We start from the raw sequence: 13,305 nt of genomic DNA, 5'->3' as shown, positions 1-13,305 counted from the left end.
GTAGGTGCTCAGCTTGATGGTCAAGGGCTCTGGAGCAGGAAGGTACACAGCCCAAGAGGGAAGATCCAGTATCCCCCAGAGGACGATGGCAGGACCGCCTGTGTCCTAATCACATGGGGTATGTAATAAAATGTACCTTTCTGCCATTCTTCCTACCTGCTGGATCAGAACCCGTGTGATTGGGCCACCGAGGAGCTGAACTTTAGATGGCCAGCCATGGGATTCTCCTGCACATTCAAGCTGAAGAATCCCTGCCCGAGCTGATGTTGGCAAATCCTTTGACCTTCCTGGCCTCTCTTCTCTGGCTGTCCACTGTCTGTCCAGACCCTAGGAACCACAGGACTTTCCACTTTTCCTTTACCACAGTCTTCAAAGAGACTAGTCGACAAACCTTTCCCAAGGGTATTTTGACTTTGATTCTGAATCTTTGTGAACCCAAACAAATGAGTCTCTAATGGTGGAAATTCAGGCCTGGAGAGAGCCAGAAAAAGAATCTTGGGAAGAACATGGGGTGCCTTCCAACTAACCCTCAAATTCACTGTGTATCTGGTAGGCCCCTAAGATAGTTTTTTAAAAAATATGTTCCCTTAATTGATCAGTTCTCAGAATAGTGACTTGGTTCTTTTTTATTGTCATTTTGAATTCTTGGATTTTTACAATATTTAATGTGTTTCAGTTCATTGCAGGATTTTTGTATGTTTGTTTTGGTTTGTTTTTGAATGCACAAATAATCCCATTTTATAGAGTGGGAGCTCCTTCAAGTTGGCACCTGAGTCCTTTTGACATGCCCCTCATGGTGTTTGATCACTTTCTCACTTTCTGGTTCAGGATGTTCTCGGCTCATCTTGTATATTTGTTGCTCCAGACCTGGAAACAGGCAATTCTCCAAGAAACCTTGGTTCCCTTCAGTGAAAAAAGATACTTAGAGACCACAGTTTGGGCACTATACGTGCTCAACGAGAGACAGCTTCTTTTCTTTTTGTTTCACAGTCTTCTCGAATAACTTGAGTCTGCGCCAAGGGCATCTGAAGGACACCACATTCTGCCCCATTAAGTGCGTTTCTCCTGGATCCCAGGCTGTCTCTTCCTTGGAGGTAAGCTCTGCCCACCTGAAGCAGCCTCCTTTCTTTTTCTTCTGTCCCCAGAGATTAACCTCAGTCTCCAGGGCTGGTCCATCAGCCCCAAAACCCGCCCCACCATCTCTTTTGGGTGTGTACTGGAATGTGAGATGCACCAAGAGAGTTGCTTACCTCTCTATGCCATAGGTTCTTCATCTGCAAAGTGAGGTTTTAAGGATTTTATTTTTCTTCTTTTGGAGTTAGGGTATCATTCTGTCACCTAGGCTATAGTGCAGTGGCACAATCACAGCTCACTGCAACCTCCAACTCGTAAGCGCAAGTGATCTTCCCACCGCAGCCTCCCAATTAGCTGAGACTACAGGTGCACACCACCACACCTGGCTAATATTTTAATTTGTTTTTAGAGATGGGGGTCTTGCTGTGTTGCCCAGGCTGGTCTCAAACTCCTGGTCTCAAGCGATCCTTCTGCCTCTGCATTCCAAAGTGCTGGGATTACAGGCATGAGCCACTGCACCTGGCCAAAAGTATTTTAAATGAGATAATTCAAAGTTCTTAGCACAGTGCTTAGCAAATAGTGAGCACTAGAATACCATATAGATTTGTATTATTAATAGTGTCTGCCAGGGGAACCTACAAGGTCTTTATGTGTACAAATAGAATTTCTGGCAGACTTCTCCAATATTCCCCAGTAAGAGGGTTTGTAGATCCTCCCACCTTGCTGTAAAACAGAGACACAAAGGAATTTCTGCCGCATTAGACCGTTTGAAGGAGGGAGCCCCCAGTTGGGAAAGGAGCATTCAAAAGAAGGAAGAAGCCTATGGAGGGATGTCTTACGCTGCAAGAAACACACAAATGTGTGTAGAGGATGGTGGGCACTGCAAAGCATGTGTGGGGTAAGAGGAACTTTGTGTAAGTATAAACCAGAATCGCAGGATGGCAGGGCTGCATGAAATTTTAGCCTGTGGGATCTGAGGCAGCTCTAGGGACCGGTTCCCCACTCCCCACTTATTGACCGGCAGTCAATAAGCTGGTCACAGATATTCCTGTTTCTCCTCTTTCCACACAGACAGTAGCTTTGCATGACTCTTTCATCTTTAAAATTAGGCACAGCCATGAGGTTTGCTTTAGTCAATGAATTGTCAGCAGAAGGGGCGTGTGTCACTCTAGATAGAAGCCTTAAGGGCCAATGTACAATTGGTCAAACTTCCTTCCCCTGCCTTAGCCTGCATTCCCGTGTGACTGTGGTGCAGAGGTTTCCCTGCTGACTTGTGATGGACAGGTCATGTGTGGTCAAGAAGAAATTCTTGTTGGGCTTAGCCCCTGAGATTTGGGGTTGGTTCCACAGCAGAACCTAGCCTGCCCTGTCTGATCGCTCTCTATCTCCTTCTCAGTGGTTTATCCCCTGTCTCAGGGAGTCTGCTTCCCTCTGTGAATCTGCTCCATCCTCTTCTCATTCTTTCCCCTGACTCTAGGATAGCTCTTCTTGCCTTGGAGCCTTGGAGCTCCTCATCTCCGCTTTCACATCTCTTCCACTTGCCTGACATTCTTCTAGGGCCCATCTGTGCTTTGTGGCTTTACCTGTAACTGTCATTCTTCGGGATCTCTTACTTCGGAGAGATAAAGAAAGACTCTGACTGCCCCAGTGCATCTCTTCATGCCAAGCTGCACATCAGTTATTGCTGGCTGTGCAGCAATAACTGGCTCTCTGGGCTCGATCCCAATCCCTGGCCCAAATGGCTAGAAAGGACGAAGACAAGTGACGGGGGTGCTATTACAAGATACAAAACACAGCGCCTGCCCCAGGATGCGATGGGGGCACGGCCACATGGCAGGGGCTATGAGTGGGCAGATACCAGGCCTAGGGAACGGGTGAGAGAGAGGGAAGGATGTTTGCGTTTAAGCACTAAATCAAATTAACCTTCCATCTACAAGATACTAAACATCTGGCTGAAACAAGAGCACTTTGACAGAACATCTGGATATGCACTCGGCACAGTGTGCAGCAGCTGGATCCTTGGCAGCATCTGCGGGAGTGACTGATGTGGGGTCTCCTCCGTGTGTTTAACATCACATTTGTGCTTTCCTTTGCCTGTAACAGAAAACCAGATTCACACTGGTTTAAATTTTAAAAGGGAAATTTTTAGCTAGCTGGGCTGAAAAGTCCAGAGATGAGGCTGGCTTCAGGTTAATCTAACAGCTGAACAATGTCACCAAGGACCCAGTTTCTCTGTTTCCTGACATCAGTTTTATCCCCAAACTGGCTCCCCTTGGAGGTCCCAGAAAGGCTGCCAGAAGTCTGCACAGTTTCACTTATCTTGCTAACATCAGAAGAGTGGGTTCATATTTGTCCCCCATGTTGCTAGCAATAAAGCCTGACACCACCTACTCTGATTGGACAGGACTGGGCCACATGCCACACTGATCCAATCACTGTGACCAAAGGGTAATGGAATGTGCTGACTGGCCTAGTCACATGCTCCACCTTGGAACCAGAACCATGCAGTTCTGAAGCCAATTTCTTCCAAACTGCATGAAAGCCGGGCACTGTGGTTCATGCCTGTAATCCCAGCACCTTGGGAGCCAGGAGGATTGCTTCAGCCCGGGAGTTCAAAACCAGCCTGGGCAACATAGCAAGATGCTGTCTCTACAAAAAACAAAACAAAATAAAATAAAATAAAATAACTGGGCATGGTGGCACACGCCTGTAGTCCCAGCTACTCAGGAGGCTGAGGTGGGAGGATCACTTGAGCTCAGGAGGTCAAGGCTACACTGAGCTGTAATTGCACCACTGCACTGCGGCCTGGACAGCAGCAGAGCAAGACTCTGTCTCAAGAGGAGAGAGAGGAAAAAAGTGAACTGCATGGATTCCCAACACAAGTCGGAGAATGTTGAGAAGAGGGAAAAGGGCCATGGAAGTATATCTGCTGCTAGACACAGGGTTGGGGCGGGGGTGAGGCAAGCGAGGAGCCTAGGGCACAGAATTTAAGAAGATATTCCCTCTCGGGGTCATATGTGGACCCTGAACTGTCATAGCCCTGAAAGGGAGCATCTCCTTAAATGTTGTGCTCATTTGGACATGTCATTTGCCTCACCCTAGTGACAGTGTGAGCCCTGGCGGCACAATAAATTACCCCAAAACTTGGTGGCTCCAAACAACAAACATTTATCATCTTACAGTTTCTGTGGGAAGGGAATTTGCAAGTAGTTTAACTGGGGGTTCTGGCGTGGGGTGTCTCATGGGATTGCAGTCAAGATGTCAGCCAGTGCTGTAGTCATCAGAAGGCTTGCCTGGGGCTGGAAATCCACTTCCAAATGGCTCCTTTACGTGGCTGTTGGCAGAAACTGAGATCTCAGTTCCTCCTCATGTGGTCTCTTCATAGGACTGCTGGAGCTTCCTCACGGCATGGTGGCTGGCCTCCCTCATAGCAAGTGGTCCAAGAAAGAGTAGGGTGAAAGCTACCCCGCCTTTTAGGACATAGTCTCAAAATTCATACAGCATCATTCTGCTACTTTCTATTCCTTTGAAATGAGTCACTAGTCCAGTCCATATTCAAGAGGAGGGGAATTAGCTGCCACCTTTTGTAGGAAGGAATGCCAAAGAATTTGTGGACGTATTTTTTTAATTTTTAAAAGTGTTATTTATTTTTTGTTTATAGAGACAGAGTCTTGTTCTGTTGCCCAAACTAGAGTGCAGTGGCACGATCATAGCTCACTGCAGCCTCAAATTCCTGGGCTCAAGTGATCCCCCCACCTCAGCCTCCCAAGTAGCAGGGACCACAGGCGTACACCACCATGCCCAGCTATTTTTAAAAATTTTTTTTTTTGTAGAGATAGTGTCTTGCTGTGTTATCCAAGCTGATCTCAAACTTTTGGCCTCAAGTGATCCTCCTGCCTCAGCCTCCCAAAGTGTTGGGATTACAGGTGTGAGTCACTGCACCCTGTCTGTAGACAAATTTAAAGGCACTCCTTGAGACAATGACAAGATAACTGGGTCACTAAAGATGCTTGAATTACGGCTTCCTTACTTCCCATTATCTAAGACTGAGATAATACATATGCTTTATCTCATGTGCCAACTTTGCTTGATTGGTAATGACTGTCTGAGAGAGTTAAGATTGATTGTTAATATCTGCTCTTGGCCAAACCAACACTCATTGCTTCCTATGATTTTGATAACAGAATTTGTCTTTGTTCAGGATCCAGCTGCAATGTGCTCAGAGAAGGTGGCTCCCCCATCATGAATCAGAATTGTCCTAAACGATACCTCCCATGGGAAGGGGTAATCTCGTTTGCTCTTGCCAGCAATTGTGACGCAGTTTGGCCAAAATAAGGGGAGTTCTGATGGAGAGGTTCCGGAAAAGGTTTTCCTTCTGGATTAAATGGCAGTGGTGGGGAGAATACTTCCTTTGAAAGCAGTTTTAGAAGGACATAATGCTTGTAGGTCAGGCTGCCACATGACCACCCAAAGGAAAAACTATAAAAATTTCTAGGAGATGGAGCCAGAGCCCAGACATCATGGAGCTGCTGGGTTAACTGACCCTGGAACTGCCCTCCTCTGGACTTCTTGTTTTGAGTGATAACAAATGCTCTTATTGACATTCTAATTGGGTTTTCAGTTATGGGTGGCCCAGTGCAAGCTAATCGATATGTGAGATAGTCCTACATATCAAGATGGTTTTATGTTCCTTCATATACCTTGAAGAAAACCAGACAAGTTCCTTCCTGGCATCCTGCGAAAATATGACTCAATATGACTTATCACGTCCTTCTTCAGGATCACAAGGCTGTCTGGAGCCTCTTCTTGGCTAAGTAGGAAAGTAGAACCCTGCACTTTGTCTTCTTTCCTTTTGTTAGATGCAGATCTTTTTCCAGAGACCTTCACCAAGGAATCCAGAGCCACTTCAGGTCTGGGACCCAGTGAGTGGCAAGTTCATTGATCTCTGGGGAAAGGGAAGGGCTTTTGGCCCTCAAGAAACTTGTTTATTATAGACCCCTAAGACCCAGTCACCCAGGAGTGGGGACCAGGGATGCCAGGGGTCAGGTCTGGCAAGGGTGCTAACTGCTCCAGAGCCTACCCTGTTTATCTTCGTGTTCCCTCTTCTCCTTCCAAGAGCTTCTCTTCCTCTCTACTTTCCTCGGCCCCAATATCCATTGTCTCCTTTTGCATTGAGACTGTTATTCTGGACACATGGATGCTCAAAACCAAGGCTGCATTTGCCAGCCTCCCCTGCAGTTGGGGGCAGCTGTGGGAAGTGTATTCTGGCCATTGAGAGGCAGGGGGACGAGTGTGTCAGCTCCTGCGCTGGGCCATAAAGTGGGGTACAGTACCCTTCCTCTACCCTGCTGCTTGAAATAGACTGTTGTGTTTGGGGGTGGGCATGTTTGATCATGAGGATGAGGATGACACCCTGAAAATAATGGAAAGAGAAGGCTCCTGGGCTCCCACGGCAGCCCTGGGCCTCCTACTTCTGATTGTTATCTAAGTGAAACTTCCATCTTGTTTGTTTGAGCCACTGTTACGTTGGGATCTGTGTTACCTGTAGCCCAGACCTTTTTCTCCCCTCTCCTCCTTTCTTTCTCCTCCTCTCTCTTTTTTATATTGCTCTCTTTTCTCCTTTTCCTCCTTTGTCCCACTCCTTTTTTCTCCCAATCCCCAAAGCCGCTCGCCTTCCCCTCCTCTCTTCTCTCCAACCCACTAGCTTCTTCCAAAATGGCAGGTGATAGGCACAGACACGAAGGGTGCAGAGAGCCTTCCTGCTCCCTGATCTCTGTGAATGTGTCCCTGTCCCAAAGGCCCTGGCTTACTGGGGATTTGCTCCCACCCAGGGGAGCCTCCTGCCGTGTCCACCTCTGTGCTTTCAGGATAGCCTGCACCCAGGGAGGAGGCAGAGAGCCAGCAGGGCGCCAACCTCAGGCAGCCTGTCCTGTGGCCCAATGCCCGATGTCCAGCTCCTGTCTCATGATTCTGCAGTGACCGCTGTGGTGCCTGGAACTGGACGCTTGCCTGGGCTGCAGACCATCTGGCTGTGCCCTCTGGCTTCCCCAGAAAGGGATGCTCTTCGATGTCAGGAAGCTGACGCCAGCCTGCTAGGAGCTGGCCATGTCTAACTCTTTGTTCTTCAGCCTCAGATACAGACTTTGCCTGGGGTGGGTGATGGTGGCAGGAGAAGAGAAGCCAAAGAGGATTCACTCGCCACAGAAACTTCATGAAAACCACTGTGCAGGCCCCTGTGACTTCCCCTTCCAGCCCTGCCCTCTGGGCCCCCATGCCAGCCCTCTGTCCCTGCTTAGCCCACACAGGCGACAGATGGTGCCTTGAAGACAAGTCCTGGGATGGGGCCCAGGGTGCCAGTGTCAGCTGTGGCCGGGCGCTCCCCTTTTATCCTCCAGCATGTGGCTGGGATAACCCCAGCTCTTCACCTGGCTAAGCAGGGCTCAGCAGGGCAGAAGGGCTGAGCTGCATGAGGCCACATGCAGGGATTTAGAACCTTTGGGAGTGGAGGCCCAGCGGGGAGAGGAGAGATGGCCAAGGCCCCAGGGTGGGCAGGAGAGTTAAGAGAGGCCAATACTGGGCCCTGCTTGCAGCCAGTACCATGAGTGCAGGGCCTCTACTGGATTCAAACCATAGGGAATGCATGAAGGACACCCGTTTGCCTCCAGGCTGCTCTCAGAGAAGCCGGCCTCTCCCTGGGCCACCCTTTTGTTCTGGACTCCAACTCAAAGCCAGTTTTTGACAAGAAGCCAGGCTGGGAGCAGCTTCACCTGGGCACCCCCAGATCACTGACTGCCTGTGCAGTTCATGGTGGTGTGATGTCAGGTCAGAATTCTCCAGACGCTTTCCATCTGGAGTCAACACTATCCTTGCAGCTGCTCCGAAGGCCACGCCCTGTGGCCAGCCATGGACGGGATCGAGTGTCCATCCTTCTGGAGGCCGAGCATAGGGCAGGCTTCGGAAGAGCAAATTCAAAGGCGGCTTTTTTTCAAAGACAAACTGAAAGCCAGTAGAGGCTGAGGGAACAGAGAAGCACTTATGGGGTGGAAGGGCAGAAACTCTGAGCCCGGAGGGAGCAGGAGAGGCCTGCCAAGCCCAGGGCTAGGCCAGGAGTGCTGGGGAAGCATGTTGAGGGAGAAGCCGGAAACCATGGAGAGAGAGATGAATGCAAATAGGAGTATCTCTCTCTCTCTCTCTCATGCACACACGCACACATATGTAATTTCATACCCCATCCCATTCTCTATGTTCTTTGAGTTTTGCTCTGCCAGAAACACCCTCTGTCCACCTGGAGAATTCCTTTCACTCTTCAGAGCGTCACTAAAATATCACCTTCTCTGTGAAATGTCCTCTCCGGGGGCCCCTCCCTCTCCCCAAGCCGATTCATCAGTGCCCTCCTGGGATTCCAGTGGCCCTGCCACCCCACCGAGCTCACACTACTGTGCTAGCGGATGGCCTCACAGCCCACGCATCCAGCTCCCTGACCAGGAGGACCTCAGGGCAGGCCGAGGATTCCCGGCAGAGCTCAGGCTGAGCAGACCAAGACACATGGTCACTTCTTTGCCCAGTGCTGAGCACACAGCTGGGGCTCAAACAAATATTAGTCATAACTATTTGGCCAGGGCCAAATAATAACTGTTTGATTGTTATTGGTTGAATGTACGTCCATAGGCCTTTATCATAGGCCCACAGCAACCCCAAGTCACAGAGGTCTCTCCCACTCTCTCTTCTGTGTCTTGGAGTTATTTGGTGGTTGGTCTTCAGTGTGGGGGAAAAGTTACAAAAAAAAAAAAGCAATCGAGTTTTGTTGGAACAAACCAATGAAACCAAAGCTGCCCAGATGTTCCCGCCACCCAAGATGCTTAATGAGGAAGAGGGAGGCCTGGGAGCCTAGAGGAAATTCCTTTCTGCACCCGCCCAGACACATGGTGCCAGGCAAGGTGCAAGCTGCTTCACCTGTCAGAGCCTGGTAATAGCTTTCACAGCGTTGTTACAAGAAACAAGTGAGATGACAGATGACAAAGTGCTTGGCCAAACAATACAGCACGTCCACAGAATCGTCTCATGCAGCCCCATCTCTCCCTTCTCTCATTTCCAGTTCTAGAAAACTGGCGTCAGTTACAAAGGCCTTGAGGAACTCCATGAAATTGTCAACTGTTGGAATGAGGATCCCTGAATGTTCTGGAGACAACAACATAAAAGTAGAGAAACAGGTCCATATTCGGTACTCACTGAATGCTTGTTGAGGAGATTACATTTTTAAGAAAGATTTCTAACTCCAAATGTTGAAAATTCAAATCTATGAAGAGTGGCTGTTGACCCAGAATGGTTCAATTAACTGGAACTCTAGCCCCTTAACATTCTGGGTAACCAGAAATAGTTTTCTCTGGGAAAACCCAGGGCCAGCTCACAATAAGCATGATCTCACCCTGTGCTCCCCAACACTACAGGATAGGGACATGAAGCCAAGGACAAATGTCGCACATCTTCAGGGAGAACCAATTTTATTCCGAAGCTTTTTGGGAGGATGAAAATTACCAACAAGAATTTCCCTCGTTCTAAAGTCTGCATTTTCCCCATATTTTAACATTTAACATCTAATTTTAACACTTTAACATCTAATGTGGTCATGTTTTTTGCTTCTCTAGAAAAGAAAAAGGTTATATATCCTTAAATCCATGGTGTTGTTGCAGTGACAGCACTTTGGGACTAAGCAAATAAACCAATCACACAAATCGCTTTAAATGGAAATATAAGTCATTTAAAAGATAGTTTTTAATGATAAAACTTGCCAGGAGGCACTAAAAAGCAGAAGGTGAAAGGCCTGTGAACTTTTAAGAAAATGAAAGAGAGGTCAAAAAACAATGCTTTCCTATGTGGGCCACTGCATATCACACCCTGGCCTGAGTCCCTTCCCTCTCCCTTGCCCTTGGCCATGCTGTGGGGAAGAAGTCCAAGGATGGCTGCCTGACACCACCACCTGGGATTCACCTACCCAGAGGGAGACTGCCTGGGAAAAAAAATTAATGGCCGGGTGCAGTGGCTCACGCCTGTAATCCCAGCACTTTGGGAGGCCGAGGTGGGCAGATCACCTGAGGTCAGGAGTTTGAGACCAGCCTGAACAACATGGTGAAACCCCATCTCTACTAAAAATACAAAAATTAGCCAGGCGTGGTGCCGGGCACCTGTAATCCCAGCTACTCAGGAGGCTGAGACAGGAGAATCACTTGAACCTGGGAGGTGGAAGTTGCAGTGAGCCGAGATTGCACCACTGCACTCCAGCCTGGGCAACAAGAGTGAAACTTCGTCTCAGAAAAAAATAATAATAATAATAAATTAAAGATTGGCAAGGCAGGGGTGTCCCACGTGACACAGGAACCTCATGGCCCTTTGGGGACACACCTGTGTCCACAATGCCTGTGGGGTGAGCACAAGTGAAGACCACCAGGCTGCTGGGGGCAAATGGAGTACTGCAGCCATGCCTGCCCTTCCCCTTCCAACTCCACTCCCCTCTGGGCCAATCTCGGGTGAGGACAGAGCTTCAGGGACCACACAGGTTGTCAGCCAAAAATGAGTCCACTTTGTCAAGGAGTTACCTCACCCAGCCAGACTCACTTCAAACTTTTGCAGGAAGAATATGGCTAGGAGGAGAGCTGGAATCCCACTGGAATAATCCTGGCTGGTATAAGCCTGAGACCCTCAGTCCATGTCTTTAAAGAAGGAAGCATCTGAGCTGGTGCAAGCTCTCTTGTCACTCTTGGGGACAAAGGGTCGTGGCAGCTGTGGGCCCAGCCCAGAGTGGGTAGGCAAAGCTGGCTCTCATGCCGTCTGGCTTTGCCAGGTCCTGAGCCCACCGACCCTCACTCTGGACCTCATAACGACCTCTTAACCCCACCATCTCTCACCGTCTTCCTGAGCCCAGGTTGGGCCTGCCTCAGCTATCCCAGCCCACACCCTGCCTGGGACTCAGAGGCAAACCTCATAATTTCGAGAACATTTGACATTACTTCAGCATCTAATATTTTTCAGCCTGGGACCATTTACCCAACATCCCTCTAGACCGAACTTCTCAGCCTCTTCCTGTGCCTCAGCTCACATGAAGGATGGCATTTCCAGACAGCTGCACACCTTGGGCCACCTCTAAGCCAAACCCCCGGCTGCTAATGCCGCCCCACTTTCTCCCACTTGGTGCTGCCTCCGAATCTCAGATACCGTCTATTTATTGCACTTTGCACCGCGTACTTCGGTTGCTTATTTAGGTGCCAGTCTCCGTTGGGGGCAAGTCCTGGGTTTTCTAGAGGATTTTTTTTTAAATCCCCGTGGCCCCAGTGACCAGCCCAGCATCTAACACACTGCCCGCAGGAAGCCTGTGTCCCTGAACCCCTTCTCCCGGGCCAAGATAGGACCTGTTTGAGGAAGACGGAAAAAGTGCTCCATGAGCAGGATTATGAAACGACATGGATGACGTGAGGGACTTTCGAAACCCTGGGAAGGAAGATGCCCACGTGAATGACAGCCCCTTGCTATTCTCGGCCACCAGAGGTTCAGGTTTTAACCCAGGACAGCTGCCCGGAGCCTGCAGTCAGCCGGGGACAGAGCCTCCCGCCAGCGCAGCAGACTTCTGCTGCCCCCTAGTGGTCCCGGGGCCTCAGCCAAGTGGGGTCTCCAAAGGCTCCAGCTTCTGTTCTCTGGGAAACTTCTCAGCCGCAAGGCTGAAGACAGAGATGTCCACCTCGCAGCTGCCTGGGGAACGCCTCTTTGCAACCGGGAACCAGGAGGAGCTAAGAGCAGGGCCTTAGGGGGTTTTCCATTTACAGCTTTGCAGTTGAACTCACAGTGTGACTTTCAGTGACCTCCTTCACCGTTCTAAGCCTCAGTTTTCTCATCTGTAAAATAGAGATTTTAATATGAATCCTCCCTCTTATGGGTTTTGTACAGATCAAGGGAGATCATAAATGAAACTTGTTTAACACATAGTAAAACCCTGGCACATACAAGGACCCAGAGGGGTAGCTATTGCTATTATTATAACGAGGAGAAGCTGGGTGACCCTCTCGTCCAACCTTCTATTCCCAGGACCTGGGGGCTGCTCTAAGTGTCTGCTGAATGAGTGGATGTATTACAGGTGCTTTTGACTTTCTTCTTTCTACTTTCCTGTATATTCTAAAATTTCTACCATAAACATGTTTATTTTTACAATCACAATAAATTGAAAAACTTTAAACAAGGAAACGTGTAAAGAAAAGGGAAAATGGAAGGAGTACAGAAAGTTTATGCTCATACTTACCTGGCAGAGGAGATACCATGATCACAAAGGTGGTTTTCCCAGGGTGAAGCTCACAATTGCACCCCGGAGGTGCAGACCCCTGTGTTTTCCCCAAATGAAAAAAAGAAAAGAAAGAAAAGTTTGTCCTCCCTTGGATTGACTCCATTCTCCTCCTCCAGGTGGTGATGGCAACGAGCAACAGGAACACACTCCTTCCCCAAACACCTCACCCTCCACCTTCTCAAATTGGCCCAAGTTTGGGCGGAAATGTTAGGCCACCCCAGGCGCAAAGCCCTGGCACCAGGCTGATTTCCTGGAGTGGGTGGATCTGGTTTGGTGGGGACTGTGACAGTTCCATTCTGCCACCCTGGGCCAGGTTTGGAGCATTGTGCTTGTCACAGACTTTGGTCTTGCGGGTGTCGAGGCCACCATGGGCCTCATAATTATTTCCTTGAGTGCAGATTCTTTGCCAGCACAGAGAGGTGGTAGCAGGCCTGGGGTGGGGTTGGGGAGACGGACTGATGCAGACAGGATCACTCACAGCCACCATCAGGAGGAGGGGAGTGGAGTCAGTTCAGAGGAGGATACATTTTTTGCACCCTCCCACTTTCCCATATTTTCCCTTTTCTTTACCCATTTCCTCATTTAAAGTTTTAAAAGTTATTGTGATTATAAAAGCAAACATGTTTATGGTAGAAATTTTGGAATATACAGGAAAGTCAAAAGAAGAAAGTCAAAAGCATCTGTAATACATTCACTCATTCAAGAGATACTTAGAGCAGCCCTCAGGTCCTGGGAATAGAATGGTGAACGAGAGACCCCATCTCAACCCTCCCAGAAATCATGCTTAGGTAGGGGAATCCCATTACCCTGAGACAACCACTTACAATAGTTTCATCAATAGTTTCATATGCTTCCTTTAAGATTTTTTCCATAAATATATCTAACCTATATTTAGTTATTTCAGA

The 13,305-nt window shown here is 48.8% G+C and overlaps 1 long non-coding RNA gene and 1 pseudogene across 1 annotated transcript; one reads left to right on the top strand and one right to left on the bottom strand.

The window, feature by feature from the left end:
- Positions 1 to 11,383: 11,383 nt before the first annotated feature.
- Positions 11,384 to 13,051, bottom strand: LOC117062952. Its single transcript, XR_004428638.1, has 2 exons — positions 12,359 to 13,051; positions 11,384 to 11,957 (listed from the first exon to the last, which is right to left on the bottom strand). It is a non-coding gene; the product is annotated as an uncharacterized LOC117062952 (long non-coding RNA).
- Positions 12,351 to 12,504, top strand: LOC117063188 (annotated as a pseudogene).
- Positions 13,052 to 13,305: the final 254 nt, after the last annotated feature.

The sequence above is a fragment of the Trachypithecus francoisi genome, unplaced genomic scaffold (assembly GCF_009764315.1).
Source record: "Trachypithecus francoisi isolate TF-2019V2 unplaced genomic scaffold, Tfra_2.0 Lachesis_group17, whole genome shotgun sequence".
Taxonomy (NCBI): Eukaryota; Metazoa; Chordata; class Mammalia; order Primates; family Cercopithecidae; genus Trachypithecus; species Trachypithecus francoisi.
Note: the sequence above shows the minus strand (reverse complement) of the source record. Positions and strands in the feature narration are given on the sequence as shown.